The sequence below is a fragment of the Cryptomeria japonica genome, chromosome 1, assembly GCF_030272615.1.
Source record: "Cryptomeria japonica chromosome 1, Sugi_1.0, whole genome shotgun sequence".
Lineage (NCBI taxonomy): Eukaryota > Viridiplantae > Streptophyta > Pinopsida > Cupressales > Cupressaceae > Cryptomeria > Cryptomeria japonica.
Window position 1 is genome coordinate 92197184 of NC_081405.1, and position 12339 is coordinate 92209522.

Consider the following 12339-nt stretch of genomic DNA (forward strand, 5'->3'; position numbering starts at 1 on the left):
GAATACGAAAGAGCCTAGAGGTATCACACAATTGGCTACTTCTTCTTGTGGAAGAGAGAGCCATGGGCTACCTATTAGGATTTCTATTCCTTTGTTGTAATTGAAAGATAAAATGATGCAAGTTCAATCCCTAACCCCAAAGTGCAAGTATGAACTAATAACAAGATTACAGAATTGAACTTAAATGATGGAAAGCTGTAAACACAAGGACAAGACAAGAATGTAAATGTGTACCCGGTGTTAAAATCTGAGTGAAAATGTTCGGGACGGGGGCGCGGGCACCACTGTCCTGATTTTGCTCCTGAAACTGTTGTTTTGCAACCTGAAAAGCTATCAAAATGCTGAAACTTGCTGTCTGCCAGAAGGACAAAGGTGCCCAGTGCCCCTGTCCTGGCAGGACCAGGGCGCCCCACGCCCCTGTCCTAGCTTTCTGGGCTGGAATTTGGTGTGTTGTTCTGTCTCAGTCTGCTTCTTTCGGATCTGCAACTTGCGGCGTCGTCTGAATCCCGAAATCTGCACTTATATCTGAAAAGGTGTTTTGGGCGGCTATATAGGGTTTTTCCTTAGTCAAACCCCCACTTCGGTGATTTCCACCTCCATGAATAGCCAAGTTGTATTGTAAAATGTATTGTGTGTGCAGACCTAGTGTGTGTGCAAGGTCCTTAAATTCAAGAAAGCAAACTAGAGCAACCTAGAAAGTAAACCCTAATTGCTTGTAAATGATAATGTAAATGCTCTAAATCAAGATGCAAAGTGATCTAAAGCATGAATAAAGGATATATTGAAGCTTATGCAAAGACATGAAAACAACATGAAATCATACCCAACCCTCAAGGGAGGAGTACAAGCCAATCTTCAGTCGGTAATCTCCTATTGTTCTTCAATGTCTTCCAAGCCCTAAATGGATGAATGAAATTGATAAATGCTTGATAGAAGGATGTTGAATGTTGTTGAAGTCTTCAAAGATCTTCTCTTTCGCTGCATATGAGGTTCCTCCAAACAAAAATCGGATCCCTTCAAATGAAGAAAGAGAGCTCTTATGTATGAAACCCTAGGTCGTAATTTCATCTTTTGGCCGACCTAGAGATTGAATCTCCCACCAATTTCTTGGGGTTAAGCTTTATTTTATGATTGGATCGCGCTCCTAAAATTCTGGGAAAAATGTCCGGGACCATGTTGCACTCCGGGCGCCATGGTCTCGACAACTTTTCACCAAATTTTCAGGACTGTCGGATATGATGATTTTAGAGAGAATCCCAAAGTTACAGGTGATTTCGAGATGTTTTGACCCCCGAAATCAAGCCCCCAAGTTCAAAATAGGACCTAATTAGGGTTTTTGATTAAATGATGTATAGGAGGAATAAAATGAAAAGGGCACACTTTAATGAAAGGGCCCAACTTTATGATGTAGGAAATGATAAAATAGGACCTTAGACCTAATTAATTTAATTAATTAAGTGCTAAAGGGGAAATGCAATGCAAAATACAAAATGCGCCAAGGCGGGTGCTAAACTAGGTGTGAAATTGTACCACCCTAGCAAGTGCGTACAATTTACGACACTACATTTAGCCCCCACTTTAGCGGTCATATGAACACTACGTGCATATGCAAGCTAAAGTACAGAAAAGTAAACATTATTTGAAAAAGGATATATCCATAAGTCTGTCGAACGAAGCCCCCAGCGGTATCTACAGTACACAGTTAGGAACCACACCCTACAAAACACACGTTAGATCACAAAATCACCTAATGCTTACTAAGGAAGGTGATGAAAATTCGAGGGTAGCTATATGCCCCTCCTGTTTCGGCTTGCTAATTTTAGTGAGTTGAAACAGGGTATCATGTTTACCACTTCGACTTGTTAAAGAATATTGATGACAAATGCTCACAAGAAGATTTGATATAAGATCAAAAACTAATGGAGAATAATTTGGTAAGAAAGAGGACTAAATCTCAATTCCAACACAACAAAGAGTGTGAGGATTTGAGAGTTCTCTAACACAAGATGAAGGATGTAAATGGAAACAAAATGCAAAGAGAAGAAAAGAAAGGAAAAAAGCATGAATACACACATTGGTGATCCATGAGAAGAATAGTGAGAGAGAAAACATGGACTTCTCGCCCCTAGATCTTGTCTAGGTGATCCATGGGAAAAGGACATGGAAAACTAGCCCCTAGAGTCTATCTAGGTGATCCATGTAAGGGAGGAGAGTGAGAAAGTCTAGCCTTATGCCGCTAGTTCCACTCAACCTCATGCATGTGTGTGTAAGGGAGGTTAGAAGCACCTCATAGGAGTCTATGCCCGAGTATGCTACAACCTGTATATGTATAGTACAAAAGCGTGACATCTCGCTCTAAGAGTCTGTGCTCTGGTTCCGACAATGATCCATTGCTCAAAAAGTGTAATGTTTATGTTATAAGCAAAGTAGAACAAGGATACCTACCTTCATCACAAAAGAAGATACCCCAAAAAAATGCAACAATGTCATAGATCCAAGCAAGGGAGTTTTTGCACTCTTTAAGCAAGGATAAGATAGTTGAAAAGGGATATCTTGTAGTATGTGTAAAGGAGATCCTTAGAGGAGAAGAGATCTTTGTACAAAAGACACCTATCCCAAAGAGGAATTGTCTTAGACAAATATAACATCTTCTAGAATAAGACAAAGAAGAGACTAAGAATGCAATACTTCCTTCTTTTGCGAGTTGAAAGTGATTCTTAATGAAGGATGATGCTCTTTTTAACCCAATTGGGAGAGTGAATTCATTATGGATGTATTTTACCAAGTGCAAAAGAGGTTGTAGTCAAGGACTTACACCTCTTGTAAGAGAGAATCCTTGAACAAACAACAACAAATGCATACAAGGAATAACATCAAGTAATAAAGTTCACACCATCCACGAAATAGGAAAAAGTGGATCCTTAGATAAAAATAAGGAAAGATCATTGCCTCCCAAGGATAAGGACAATGAGAAGGACTTACACAATCTTCTAGGGAGAGATTTGGACATAAGCAAAAGAAGAGATGTATGAAATCATTCTTGTCCCCATAGGAACAAGAAAATTAGGCTATTATGTTGCTTTAAAAAATATGATTGCACTTGAAATTGTACCATCATGAATGACAATGAGCCCCTAGTAAATGAGCTACCAATGTCACATAATGATGAGCAACATAATAGCCATTAATGTTATTTAAAGACATGATAGATTGAATGAGGTATTTGAATATGACATGCTAAATGCTCAACTATAAGTGAGATCAAAAACATGTATAAAATGATAAAAATTGAAGAAGGATAGTTACGAGAAATCTTAGAAGAAAGATGAGTGTAATTTATTAGAGCCTTATCCCTGGAGGAAAGGACTTTGTGATGAATAGGAGATAAAGATTCATAAGTGGATCTAGAAATTTGAGGGGAATCATAAAGAGATTTGTTCATCACCAAGATTTCCTTATGAGGGGAATGAGAGATGATAGAAGTAGAAGATGATTTAGTTGAAGTGAGATCATCATCACTACTAAATATAGCATTCACATTGAGAGATGGTCTTTTAGATGCTTTGGTATGTTTGCAGGGATTATAGCCGAGTCCAAAGGCATAATTGTGAAAATTAGTCTCTAGAGGAACTTTTATCCCTTGTTCATGAGCACCACAACCATTTCCATGATACCCATGCTTAGCAAAAATGCGAAAACCACGACCATAACGATCAGCCATTTCAGGAAGAGAAGGTGGTTTTTCATAAGACAAAGAATCAAACTCTTCATAATTAGAGGTGTGAGGAGAAGAAGTTTGAGAAGCGGCCACAAAATTATTGCTCATAGGTTCAAGTAAGACTGATTGATCTCTAGTTTCTTCCTTCTTTTTAACTTTAAGCTCTCTAGGAGGAACCCTATACTCACCTACAAAGGTGGGATTAAAGTCAAGGGATCCCCAATCGTCTTCTGCGAGAACCTTCTCAGGATCAAAATCCTTTTCATGTGTAGACTCAAGTCAAGAAGGATCTTCTTCAGGAGCTTCAAACTCATCCAAAGAATTTTGATTATTAGAGGGTGATGATTCATCCATAGGTATCTTGTTCAAAGAGTCATTACTAGAAGAGGAAGGCTTAGATGTTTGCAAACAAGCTTGAAAATTAGTATCACCTATCAAGGTATATGTCTTATTGTTATAAATGAATTTAACTTGTCTATGCAATGTAGAGGGGATAGCTTGCATACCGTGAATCCAAGGTCTCCCTAATAACAAGTTGTATGTTAGATTTCCTGACATAACATGGATAGGAGTAGGCAAAGTAACGGGTCCCACTGTGATGGGTAAGGTGATAATACCTAATGAAGACTTAGCCACATTATCAAAGCCTCGAATGGGATGAGAGTCAGGCTCAATAAGGGATGTATCCACATTCATCTTATGCAATAGATTAATGCTACACACATTAAGGCCAGAGCCATTATCTACTAGTGTTCGTCTTATATCCGTGTCATTTATGATAACCACAATCATCAAGGGATCATATTGTTGTTGAATTTCACTAGTAGGCAACTCATCTTGTGTGAACACAATTTGAGCTTTAGGATTCATCACAGAGTTAACCAAAGATACTATATTACTAGATGTATTAGGTGGAGGAACATTCAAATCTTTCAAGGCATCTTGTAACATTCCATGATGAGCGGAAGAAGTTTGGATCAAATCCCAAAGGGATATCTTAGCAGGGGTAGCTTTAAGTTGTTCTATGAGATCATATTCCTTATCGAGAACTTGTGAAATACATGGAGCTTGCGGAAGAATAGGTTGAGAAGGAGGAAGTGAAGTTGGGCTAACTAGAGGAGGATTAGGTTGCCTATTATTTCTAGTGTTATAGGTATGAGCAACCACATGATAACTCTCTCTAGTTAGTTTCTTAGCATACTCATAAGGGCTCTTAGTAGAATAACCTCCTTGCATAGTAATAACAGGTTTCTTAGGAGTGCAAAAAGAATCATTAGCATAACCACCTTGAACCACTAAGATAGGCTTATTTAAAGGTTGAGAATTTTGAGAAGGACAAGCACCTTGGACAGTGAAGAGAGGTTTGTTAGGTGTCTCATTCACATGTATCAAATTGATTGAGGATGGTTTAGAGGAATGAACAAAAGTGTTGGAAGGATTATTGATAGTCTTCTCTTGCACTAAAATTTTATCAATTTTAGGAGAGAGACAAGGGATAGGCATTGATGTTCTAGTAGGAAGAGGAAAGGTCATATCATCCTCTATCATCAAATGACCTACATGGGGAATAAACTCTCTAGGAGAAGGATCAACATTACTCTCTAAAGTCTCACTTTTGAGAGGGAGATCTTTGAAAGAGATGTTAACCATCTTGCTTTGAACTAGGGTATCCTTATGAGTAGAACCAAGTTGAGGAGAGGGAGAATAATTGAGATTCAAGGAAGGTGAGAAACTATCAAGGGAGTTTTCAATCTTGATTTCATCCCCTTTGGCTAGGGTTCTCTCACAAGGTAGAGAATAATCTACACCTTCTTCTAATGGTTCATCCCAAATAGTGAGGTTGTTGAAAGGAATGTTTGAAGTATTGTCAATTTTGGGAGAGGAGATAACATTGTTTATTAATTCCTCATCCTTAGGAGGGAGAGCATCAATAGATGTGCTAAACTCATCCTCTTTCCTCAAAATATTTTCAATATGATCTTTAGGGGAGAGATAATTAAGGAAATTGCTTATTATTTCATCTTCTTTCTCTAAGGGATGCTTATGGGTAAGACAAACTTTAGGAGAAGGGTAAGAAATTATCATTAATTCATCATCTCTAGTGGAAATTTTGTTGGAAAAGGAAATACCATCACTAGGAAATGTAGGGGTAATGTCATCTTCTTGTACAAAAGGATCCTCATGAAGGGAGTGTTTTTTAGGAGGAACATGAACATATTTCTCCAAAGATTCATGCTTAGGAAGGAGATCTTTGAAAGAAGTGTTCATAACCTCTTGTTGCACTAACATGCCCCCATTGGAAGGACCAACTTTAGGAGAAAATAAGTCAATGTCCATCAATACCTTTTCACTTAGAGAAGCATCATGTAGGGAATGTGAAGTAACATTAAGAAAGGTGTTTATGATATCATTCTCTTCCTCTAGGATAGCTAAATAGGAAGGGCACATTTTAGGAGAGTTGTTAAGATCACTCTTAAAGTCTTCATCCTTAAAGCATGGGAGAGTCTCAAAGGGATTGTTAGCAACTCTTTTAGGCACTAAAATGTTGTTATAGATGGGGGGAGGTTCTTTAGGAGAAGGAAAAATTGAAACAAGGGAAGCTAACCCATTATCACATCTATGGAATGAATGCATCATGACAACAATTTTCCTCTTTCAAATGATAACACATGCAAAATAGAAGGAAATGTTTAATTTCAACCAATGCAAGCACTTAGAATGTAGATTTAGAAAATGAAATTTATGATTCAAATGAGTTCCTAAATCAGATTTGAAATTATTGATCCAATTAAGCTATCCACAAGTTCAACTTTGAATTGAAAAATTAGGGTTTTAGCAAAAATTTCCTCTAAATTTTTGAATCTTGCAAAAAATTGAAACTTGTAAATACAAATTTGAATTTGAAATAGCATAAACACTCAAATTTGAAAACATAAATTAGAGAAGATTGGAGTTCACATCGGGTTCACCAAAATGTGTGGGAGAAAAAGTGACACTAAGCAAACATGCCCTAATCTCACTTTCAACCACACACTTGTGGAATACGAAAGAGCCTAGAGGTATCACACAATTGGCTACTTCTTCTTGTGGAAGAGAGAGCCATGGGCTACCTATTAGGATTTCTATTCCTTTGTTGTAATTGAAAGATAAAATGATGCAAGTTCAATCCCTAACCCCAAAGTGCAAGTATGAACTAATAACAAGATTACAGAATTGAACTTAAATGATGGAAAGTTGTAAACACAAGGACAAGACAAGAATGTAAATGCGTACCCGGTGTTAAAATCTGAGTGAAAATGTTCAGGACGGGGGCGCGGGCGCCACTGTCCTAATTCTGCTCCTGAAACTGTTGTTTTGCAACCTGAAAAGCTGTCAAAATGCTGAAACTTGCTGTCTGCCAGAAGGACCAGGGCGCCCAGCGCCCCTGTCCCAGAGACCAGGGTGCCCAGCGCCTCTGTCCTGGCAGGACCAGGGCACCCCATGCCCCTGTCCTAGCTTTCTGGGCTGGAATTTGGTGTTGTTCTGTCTCAGTCTGCTTCTTTCGGATCTGCAACTTGCGGCGTCGTCTGAATCCCAAAATCTGCACTTATATCTGAAAAGGTGTTTTGGGCGGCTATATAGGGTTTTGCCTTAGTCAAACCCCCGCTTCGGTGATTTCCACCTCCACAAATAGCCAAGTTGTATTGTAAAATGTATTGTGTGTGCAGACCTAGTGTGTGTGCAAGGTCCTTAAATGGAAGAAAGCAAACTAGAGCAACCTAGAAAGTAAACCCTAATTGCTTGTAAATGATAATGTAAATGCTCTAAATCAAGATGCAAAGTGATCTAAAGCATGAATAAAGGATATATTGAAGCTTATGCAAAGACATGAAAACAACATGAAATCATACCCAACCCTCAAGGGAGGAGTACAAGCCAATCTTCAGTCGGTAATCTCCTATTGTTCTTCAATGTCTTCCAAGCCCTAAATGGATGAATGAAATTGATAAATGCTTGATAGAAGGATGTTGAATGTTGTTGAAGTCTTCAAAGATCTGCTCTTTCGCTGCATATGAGGTTCCTCCAAACAAAAATCGGATCCCTTCAAATGAAGAAAGAGAGCTCTTATGTATGAAACCCTAGGTCGTAATTTCATCTTTTGGCCGACCTAGAGATTGAATCTCCCACCAATTTCTTGGGGTTAAGCTTTATTTTATGATTGGATCGCGCTCCTAAAATTTTGGGAAAAATGTCCGGGACCATGTTGCACTCCGGGCGCCATAGTCCCGACAACTTTTCACCAAATTTTCAGGACTGTCGGATATGATGATTTTAGAGAGAATCCCAAAGTTACAGGTGATTTCGAGATGTTTTGACCCCCGAAATCAAGCCCCCAAGTTCAAAATAGGACCTAATTAGGGTTTTTGATTAAATGATGTATAGGAGGAATAAAATGAAAAGGGCACACTTTAATGAAAGGGCCCAACTTTATGATGTAGGAAATGATAAAATAGGACCTTAGACCTAATTAATTTAATTAATTAAGTGCTAAAGGGGAAATGCAATGCAAAATACAAAATGTGCCAAGGCGGGTGCTAAACTAGGTGTGAAATTGTACCACCCTAGCAAGTGCGTACAATTTACGACGCTACAGTATTTCATCTTTTCTTTTGTCCACTCTTTGTTGCGACTTGTTTTATCAATTTTATTTGAAGGGGCATGCAGATGCAGAAATATTGCCTTATTTTGATTGTTAGGCTGACCTTCCAGCTTTCCTCTCAACGTAGCATTCTCAATATATAACCTATTTATTTCATCATTCATATCATTTTTCTCAACCTCTAGTTCATGTAACTTTCCTTCCATTTTCTTTACTGCATCCCTCGTAAAAATATTAGAGTCCATGGTCACTATAGTGGCCTCTAATAGAGATGTTTCTTTTATGGATTTGAAAAGTGTTTACCCCTGAGTTTCCTTTACCAAATCAACCAACTTGGGCTTACGAGTACTTTTTGAGCTCGCCCATAAGGCTAATATGTTAGTTTTGGGATTATACCATGTTCCACTCACCCCTTCATCAATCAAATTCAGAAATTAGCATGGGATCATCCAGTTGTCTGACCTGATCCAAAAAGAATGTTTGTTTCAAAGTCATTCCCAGAATTATGAGCATGCTAATGTTCAAAACCATTTCTCTTACTTCTACAAGGGTCAAGTATGTTTCATCCAGTCTCATTTCCTTCAAATTTTGAGCAATCACCTCTTCATGTTTCATTTCCTCTACTGCCCTGAGGTTGACTTGTTTCCTCTGTTCAAATTCCTTCATTTTTGTCTTTAACTAGAAATCTTTAAATTCCTGACTATGGATGAAATTGTCATCATCAAGGAAGCTCATTGACATGGCCACTCTTTCATCACTTTTATTGACAGGATTTGCCTCTTTTGTTACTTGGGCCTCATAGCCATGTACCTCTTCCTGGTACCTGGGTGGAACCATATTTGATTGATCAGATGGCTCCTCTATCCTTGGGGCCCTCAATGCAGCAGCAGCTTCAAGTGTATCATCCTACTCTTCATGCACTTCTCCCATGGATTTGTTATCTGTTACCTCTTGAATCACAACCCCTATGGGTTTCTTTGGTGAACCCTCAGCCATTTGTGGTGGGGATTCCACACATAATTATTTTCCATATATCTTTTCAAAATTTTGGAAACACAATTCTATTCTCTCCTACCCATCAGTCACACCAGCATAGAACCCAAGGAAAGATGGATCCTTTTGTTTCTTTTCCTCTTCAACTCTTGCTATGATTTCCCACTTCTTCCTTCTATCCATAATTTCTCCATTTGATGTGATATTTTTTATCAGGTCTTCTTCTATAAATAACTCATGTGAAATTGACTTAATAACACAATCAATGTGGTTTTTAGGATCACACATTCTTTCCTTACCATGTTTCAGCTTGAAATTGATGTTTAAGTAACTCTGTAACTTTTTGAGCATGTTGGATCCAATTGAGAATCCACCAAATGTCACATGATGAGGCATAAATGACACTTTCCTCCTTGGAACAATCAACTCTCTTTCCAACCATAACGTCTACCATATAAATTCCAAAAATGCAAGCCTATCTGGTACAAACATGGGAAAAAAATGGGGAGTCTGGGGACAACCTTAGACACTAATAATAGTATATTCACCCATGTAAAACCAATCTACAAAATTGTGAGTGTTTGATCCAACAATAGGAATAATAACTATAGTTAAAGTCTCAACCCAAAGTTTGGACATTCACTCTGTGAAGTTACTATCTCCATAACTAGAGTTCATTTGATTATCAACCTAGGGAGGTATTACTTGAAATGGGTCTGCACTATATATGCACTAAGTTCCTGTGATAGCTACCCTACATTACTGGAGCAACTAAAATCTATTTGGGAAAAGTAAGCAAGAATTAAAACAAGTGAATGGCTACAGGAAAACACTGCATTAACATAAAATCACTCAATAAATGCTAACTAAGCCCAAAGTTGTCAAACAGGAATTACTCTATTTGCTTTGGCTGCAGGAACAGTCAATGGATCTATTTCCAGTGGTTGTAGGAATAGTCAATGCAAGGACATCTACTGCAACGGAAAAAGAAAACTAGATTTAACAAAGGCACAGGAACACTCACCAAGTGGGCCCCCTTGGACGAGTGTATCTAGGCTTTCAAAATAACTCTAAGTGCTTAGAATAACATAGCTTTAATCATTGTTTCTCAGAAGTTAATACATTATTCAGAATGAAAGAAAACTCAAACACTCTGCAACTTTATTTCTAAATCTTTTGCCTTTTTTCCCTCTCTTTCCTTCTAACCTCAAAGAAGAGACATAGACACTTATTTAAAAGAAAACAACAACTTCCTACAATTAAGATCATGCCAATGAGAAGAGGCTGATAACATTCATGAAGGAGAACAGTCGGAGTTAAGTCACTAAAAATGTGGATCTACACCAAACCACAGCCAATAATATAGCGTGTCGATATTACAAGATTAATGCCCACTAAAGTCAGACAAATGATTCGTGTGTGCCCTGCTACTTCTGTATCATTCCTCATGATCATTATCCTCTTCACTGATTTGAACTTTCAGTCACCCTCTTGAATATCTCTAACTGCCTTCGACGTGACAAGACAACCTTCTTCGCAACATCTCATTTATTCTTGCAATTAAAAAGAGAGAACATACAAGCATATACATATTTATTTTAATTAATCATAACACCTATTCATTTCACACATGATATCACCTATGACAATCCATATGGAAATAGGAATAAATCACATGGTTGCAGGAATAACTGGCATGGACAAAACATGATTTAATGGGTTCAATTAACATTTGAAATGCATATAGTCAAACTTTAATACATCATTACCATCCCATTATACAAATCAAAACATGACAAAAACTTATGAGTTCTAGGAATAAAAGGAGCTAATATCTAAGCTCATCATGCCCCCCAACTTAGTGTCTTGCTGATCCTCCAGCAAGAGGAAAGTTTATGATTCAAGCACTAACTCTCAAGTCACCAATAGTTCCCTGACCTGTCCCTCCTGAAGCCAAATTCCAATTAAATCCCTTCATCTTTTCTAGTTTATCCCATCTGGCTTCTTTTGTAGCTGCCTCATAGGTTTTGTCTATAATCCTGCATCCCAACAATGGCCACATGAGGATAGGGGGCTAGAAGATCAAGGGTAGCCACTCATTGTTTTTTGATCCTACCCGAATGGATGTATTTAGGGGATCTCTGTATAGCTGCATGAAAATTCGGTAGTGAATGAGGTTCACCCTATTTCAAGTCCTCTGGTAGATTATTCCAATGTTAAATCAGATAGTCAACTACAATTGCACTTTCATTCTCAATCAAGTGTTCATATGCTTGGAATATTTCCTCCCTCATTGGTAATACTTGACTCCTTACATCTGACCTTGCTAATAACTTTTGCCAATCGTAATAAAGAACCTGTGGGTCCTTGGCTTTATTCCTGAGTGGAAATGGACTATCAAATTCAAGATTCTTATATGCTTTGGCCTGAGTTCCCATGCTAATTTCATTTTGCATCTGTGACATTAATTCTTTTATGTGGATATCACCGATGTATAACAAGGGATTCCACTCACTATCAGAAGTCACAACATAGTTATGCAAATAGAATTCACATAATAAATTGTTAAGAGCTGCTGGAGAGGTCTGATATGCATCATAAAATTCTACCGAGGTGTCTAAAGAAGGGCTAAGGTCTCTAATAATATGGTTTAGCTTAAAACTTAAATACCACTCTTTTAGATGCAAAGCATAAACCCTTGGTGGAGCCCTACATTGCATCAATTCAGGGACCATACTGCTAATTTTATTAATCTTAGCTTCCAATTCTTCAATCTAATAATCCCTCCTTTCAATTTCCCTCTGTTGCTTATCAATAATTCCATGTAACCTAGCTCTCTCTATCTCCCACTACCTATAAAATGTTAATGCAATAGAAAAACTAGTGAGAGATGATGGAGGTCTAATAGTTGTTACCTCAGGGCATGGAATTTCTTCAATGGGTTCTTTAAATTGTTCTACCACATATGCCAAACTTGAAAGTCTGTCAA